The following is a 6,732-nucleotide window of genomic DNA, read 5'->3' as shown; positions in this document are numbered from 1 at the left end:
TCAAGTTCAAGGTGATTGGAAGACAGAGTTTACTGAGTAATCACCTTAGGTCTGCATCTTGTCAACTTGCTGCTGCCATTGTGCGCATGTCCTTTTTATCAGACAATCAGATAAACTCTGGCAGAAGATTCAGTGCTTGTCATCATCAAGAAAAGGTAAGAGGTAAAAGCACTTCAGCAGACTACTCTTTATTTTTGCTTTCGATATGACCAATAGATAATTATGTTTGCATCATTGCTCTCTAGTGCGAATGAAACGAAGGCGTTGTGACAACGTTTTAAAACTTGATCAAATTTGAACTTAGCATTTGCCTCTATCTGAAAAGGACACCAGAGCATTATAATGATTTATGGAAGTAAATAAAGAACTAAAGATATAACTAAGTTTTAGATGAAAGACTCATATTGAGTCTAATTTTTTATTTAGAAAATGAAGTTGAAACCCTCGACCTCTGCATCAAAAGATGTACACAACCATTTTTTATTAAATTATTCAACAAGGATCTGACAAAATCATACATCAAACAACCTGAAGCCACCACTCCATACCTACAAACTCAGACATGAGGGATGCCATTGCTCAAATCACGAATCTAGATGGTTAAAAGAGATAGGAGAAGTAGACCTATGCTTTGATGAACCCTCTCTTAAATACCTCAAAAATCCCACAATAAATCAGTGATTTAGAGTGTGGGAATGGTGGGGGAGTTCTTCTCAAGATCTAGTCAAGAGAGGAATGAGGTGGTCAACCACCTGCCGGAGTGGTAGGTGACTTATATCGAAGGTTAAAAAATGGCCATTGTGTTGCAATAAATAAGGTCCCAGACACTCCGACCATTTCGACCTTGAGACTCCGACTCTGTTGTTACGCGCAACTCAGAGGAGCAGCATGGGCAGAACAGGTTGATTCCTCGGGACAACGGTCGGAGACTCTGGGCAGAATGCCGTGAGACTCTGGCTCCAACCCGAGGGTACATGGAGAAACACCCAAAAGAAATTGGGAGGCTCCAACTCTGAGATGAGGGCACCCGGATAACAAGACAGAGTCTCTAGCTAGGTATCATTCCCGAGACATAGCCTAGCCGGTAAGAGGGTACCCTAGAGACTCCTAGGCAAGGTGCTGAAGACTCTGGCTCGAGCCTAAGGTTGCCCAGATGAACTCTTGGAGTCTCTTGTTGGGGCATCACCCCGAGCCAGTACACACAACGGGTAACAATAGAGGCCCGGAGATTCTGCCCCTACAAAAACCCTATTTTGCTCCAAATGGCTTAAGAAGTGTTGCTGCCTTCTGGGTTTGGGCTTGGGAGAAGGAATAGGGTAAGAGTCCATGACCTGAAATTGCTTCCCAATAGTCCCCTCTTGATAGTGCAAGATCCCTAATACTCAAGAAAATAAAAAGAAAGGCTAAATAAAATAGCCTCCAAGATGAACTTCTTGAGCATTTGAATGTTCGACGATCCTCGATCCATGTCACTAGATAATCATGAGGCTAAAACTAGAGTAAAAAACTTATACGCCAATATTAGTCCAACTAATTTGTCATCATCAATACCAAAACAATAATTAAATGGCACATTGCACTCTTAGGAGTGGGAGTGGCCCTAAACAACAAGCTAGTACTTCACGAGCATTTCAACAAACCCTTTTGTGTGCACATAGGAAATATGAACCATATGATGAAATCCATAAGCACCAAGCTATTCAGTCTTCACCACAACAACATGCGAGATCAGCTTATTACAAGGTAAATACCCAAAAGTTATCATCAAAGTATCGAAAAACCCATGCATGTCCATGTCTCACATGTCAACACAACCAAATTGTACCAAACTTGAGCAATAGGTACCGATAGCAAGCAAGCATGTACTTGAGCAAAATGCGACAAGAGCAATATAAAATTAATGGGAGACACAATGATTTGCTTGGAAACCCCTTGGAGGGAATAACCACAGACGAGGGCGAGCAATCTTCCATTATAGAGAGGAATTGGGTACGAGGAAGCCAACAAGTGGGGGATGCTCCAAATCACAAGTATTAGCTATCACATTTGGGTGGATTTGAAGGTAAAAATTCATCACTTATCTCCTTAATCTAGAACATCCTCATGAAAAGAAAATTTGAACTCTCTCTTTGTTCTTGGGTTGGAGAAGAGACATATATGGACTATTTTATAGAAAGTGATATGGGGCAAGCCGCTAGGGTGGATAAGCACACTCCGCTCATCGGAGTGGCAAGGAGGGTGCTTCAGCCGAAGGGAGAGGGGGGAGGGGGCTCCGTTTACGTGGAGCCTAGGCGGGGGTTGATGATGGTCTGTGCTGAAGAATCGTGCAAGACATCGGCTGTGTACATCGGTATCGCCTCGGTGGTGGCCTTCATGGGACCCAAGCGGTGGCGGCCTACCGTCTTCTACTTTTGCTTCATGATGGCGGTGGGTGCGGACGTGCGGGCCGTCACCTCGTCAATGTCCGCGCAGCCAACTTCTTTCTCTGCTGAGAAGGCACGATTACACGCGCGTTGACGACAGATGACGCAGTCGCAGGCACGGGAGACACGGTACAACATGGTGTCTCCCATGGCAGTGATGATGCCCGTGCCGCTGTTGTCCCCCCGTGTTAGTCTGGAGCAACTCGCCACTCCTCCGGGAGCTGGCTTGGAGCGGCCAGTTGCTGAACCACGCACGGCTTGGAGCGGCAACTTGCTCCGTCCAGCTTGGAGGTGGAGCAGTGACCTGCGTCACTCGTATCCGACCGGCTCTGTGGGCCATCCAGCCGGCTTTTATGCCGGAGACCTATTTTTCCTGCTCATTGGATGCCATCAAAAGGGGGAAGAAAATGGTGGAAGGAGGAGAGGGGAGCGGCGGAGTGGTGCAATTCTTGCCCGACATCTGACCTCCTTTAAATAGCGGGCGGACGGGAGGAGCTTGCCCGGTGTTGTGTTTAATGTTGCCCGCATGAAACGTGTGGCCGGAGTAGGTTTCTCGACTTCCACGTGGGTTTATTGGAGTCGTTTGAATGTTGCGAGGAGGCGTGTTCAGCCGGGCGTGCAACAAGCGACACCCTCGGCCGACGTGCCACTTTAATGACGAAGGCAGTGAGAGGTCGCGTCCGCCCTAAGCCGTCTTCAATGTGGAGCAGCGCGCTCTACAATGGCATGAATGCGGGCAACTGGAGCACGACGGAAACACGTGTGGGCGAGGGAGGAGGGGTTTGGGTGGGCCAGTGTGGTTAGAAGCGGGCCTGAATGCTGAGCGGACGCCTGCAAAGCCCCCCACGTTTGTCTCCGATTTTGAAAGTACATCAGGACGCCCTGCAGATCGATACATACCCGCGTTGAATGGCTTTCGCTGTTCGGACGTATGCGGACGGTTTGAGTGCCAGGGTTGGAGATACCCTTATAGTAGTGTTTTTTCTTCTTCTTTAAGAAAAGCAAAAGCTTTGGGTTTTAATGCATTGATAGTAGAAAGGGAAAAGATTAGAGTTAGTCGGCCGACACACGTACACTTCCGTCGCATGCGCAGCCGTCCGATACAAGCTTGATCAGCCGACGCACAACTGGCCAGGACCCTCACCATTAGATGCGTGCCTCTGTCACTTACAGTTTTTCTGTAACAATATCTTTGTTGCAGAAGTCCTTCCCAACAACACCCGTGTTGCAAAAAAGTTAAGACAAAAATATCCCGCAACATCATCCGTGTTGCAGAAGTCCTTCCGCAACAATACCCGTATTGGCAAAAAGTTAAGACAAAAAAATTCTGCAACATCATATGTGTTGCAAAAGTCCTTCCGCAACGACACTCATGTTTCAAAAGAGTTCAGACGAAAAAACTCTGCAACAGAACCTGCAAATGTTTCTACAACAACATGCCTGTTGCAAGAAAGGGGCTGGGTCACTGGATGGCCCCGATCAAACGGATGCGGAGGCGGCGGATCTTTTTAAAAGATCCATCGGCCGAGGCGTAGTGTCTTTGCACATACCCAAACTAAAGTTTTTTTAACAAGAGGTTACCCAGAATTACAACACGATAAACGTTCCTAGCCGCTAGGGACCACCTTGACCGGTAGAAAAGTTGCAAGACCTTTCGTGCCCAGTCACCCATTGCAGGGCTTCCGCCTTGATGGTGCGAAGCAGGAAATGTGGGAGGCAACAACTAGATATATACTTTCTCCGTTCTAAATTACTCGTCGCAGAAATAGATGTATCTAGAACTAAAATACATCTAGATACATCCATATCCGTGACAAGTAATTCGAAACGAAGGGAGTAGTTGTGATCAAATTTTTGTTCTTTTTTGGACGGTTGCCAACCATTTGTGTGTCAATGGTTCTTAACATCCTCACCTCCCGTGCTACCGCGTGTCCAAATCGAACGCCGCGTAGGAAGAGCCGTCCTCCTCGCTGCGTTGCCAGACCAGACGCCTGCTGACATGGTGGCGTGATCACCGAGGTGGCAACACAACGTACGGCACCTTGATGGCGGCTGATATGGTGGCATCCGAGGCCACACATCAGGAGCGGCGCAATGCAACGATGACATGACGCTAGACTAGGTGCTCGTGGCCACGCAGTCGTCCGACCACCGTTGGCGCAGACTCGGTTACTAGCTCCTCAAAGTTGGGCTGCCCGAGTCCGAACACGCCACCCGTGCCCTCGATGGCACGGGCAAGGCTTTCGCAGCCGATCGTCACCACCAGGCGACGGACACAGTCGTTTAGCTGCGCCTCGAGCGCCAGGCGGAGGCCAATCAGTGCAGCCGCGACCCCTTCGTGTCGTTCCGTCGCCAGAAGGACCACGAGGACGATGACCCCTCAGGCAACAACCATAGAGGGGACGGCAGTGGAGGTGACGTCGGCTAAGGTCAACTTCGGGTACCTTGCATGGTTTAGTTTTTTTTTTATTTTAGGTAAACTTGTTAAGTATCGTCATGTTTGAATGTAATATGTGAAACTTTCTTAAAATTTGTCTGGTTGCATAAATTTCGTCTATTTTTTTACTCCGTTTGAACTAGTGCAGCCGTCTGCTGCACGCGACTGGATGGCTGCCTCCCTATCAGTGTCTGTAAAGATGTCCGAACGTGTTTGCATACGTTTGCTGTGTCCGATTTGGTGATCCACGCCGGAGTTGTCCTAACAACCCTGTCCATGTGATTATCTTGCGGCGGCGTATGTAGCCAAACCACTAATTAAAGTTCATGGGCATAATTAGTAGCAGTAGTTAGAGAGGACTCCACTTCTGATGCTGCCATGCACTCAATCACATGGCTAGATGCCCTGATTCCCTCCGCAGTCCACAGGAACTGCAAAATGTCACAAATCCATGGGTCGTGGTCTTATCCAATTATGTGGGCGCCCGTTGGATTCCAATAATGCAGAGGTATCTTTCCGACCAGTAGCTGCTGCTAAACTATGCACTCGTTCAACGTACTTCTGCACAAGTAACCATGCCCAGGACCAAGTTCATTAAGCAAGCCACGCCGCGGACATGCTATGCTAATTACTCTATGTAGCTAAACAATTTTGAGTCACTTATTTCCAGACGGAGGAAGTACTAGATTACCACTCTGAGACGTGGGATCTGTTTCGGAGAAGCATAACGTCACTTGTATTCTTTTCGCAAAAGGAAACATCACTTTATATTCGTTGGATGGAGAATCTAAGGATGCCAGTGGGTGCCAAGTATAGCAGTAGATTCATGCGGATTTCTGACCTCCTCCACCTTCAGCCCTCACTTTCACCCCCTACCTGCAGCGTGCATCACGGTGTCAAACTTGTCGATCATTCTTTGCTCCAAGGTCACCGCAAGAATATTCTTCAAGCTTGCTTTACTTAGTTAATGCTAGTTGACAGCAACAGCAAATTCCGTGATTTGTCATGCCACCACACCATCTAGCACACCGTTTCCTGAGACCGTCATACTCCTTCGTTCCTCTTAATAGGCTGATTTAGTAGCACCAGTTAAATCTCTTGAGATTGTATTAGGTAGATAAGAGTCTCCAATTGGTCGGGACAAATAAGACCCGCTATATCTCTATGGACGCGTTCGGGCGCGTCTCGGACAGCAGGACAGGAGCCGACCGCCCCTCATATGTCCGCCCCTGACAACCATACCCTTAATTTCAAACCCTCATTTCCGTACAACTTCATGCAACATTGATAATCATATGTAGCCCATGTTAGAAAGATAAAATGAGCTACATTCGAGAAGAAAACTAACTTAAATCCTACTCGTTGTCATGGGCCGGGCTCTATTCGGTGAGGTAGTAGGCGTTGATGGTGGGTCAGGTGAACCATGCGCTCATTGGTTGTGACGAGGCTGTCGGCGAAAGGCAGGTCCCGCTACGATTGGCGATGTGGCCAACAAGTAGTTCGGCTTGGTGATCCTTTTTGTCCCAACTTGTCATATTTATCTTTCGTAACTTGCCCTTGGAGCCGGAGTTGCCTCGTCATTGATGTGTGCGGCCAACTGTTATGGGGAGCTTGGCATGACTTCATGTTTTCATCGTGGTCAGGGCTTCACCAGTGGTCGTTTGTGGCAAAATTAGATTTGCTCTCTCAAGGGAAGTAGTGGTGATGATGAGGCTATTGCGTCTAAAATTGTGGTGTATAGTCACTCTCATATTTTACCGGGTTATTTTTTTGTCAATTCGTTCCTCCACATTAGCGGTTATTAGCTAGTTATTGCTTCGTTCGATCCCGGAAATTGCTCAAGCAAGACCTTCTCTCAACACCGGCAACGCG

Source organism: Triticum dicoccoides, chromosome 5A (assembly GCF_002162155.2).
Source record: "Triticum dicoccoides isolate Atlit2015 ecotype Zavitan chromosome 5A, WEW_v2.0, whole genome shotgun sequence".
NCBI lineage: Eukaryota > Viridiplantae > Streptophyta > Magnoliopsida > Poales > Poaceae > Triticum > Triticum dicoccoides.
The sequence above is the reverse complement of the archived record's forward strand: the minus strand, read 5'-3'. Positions refer to the sequence as shown.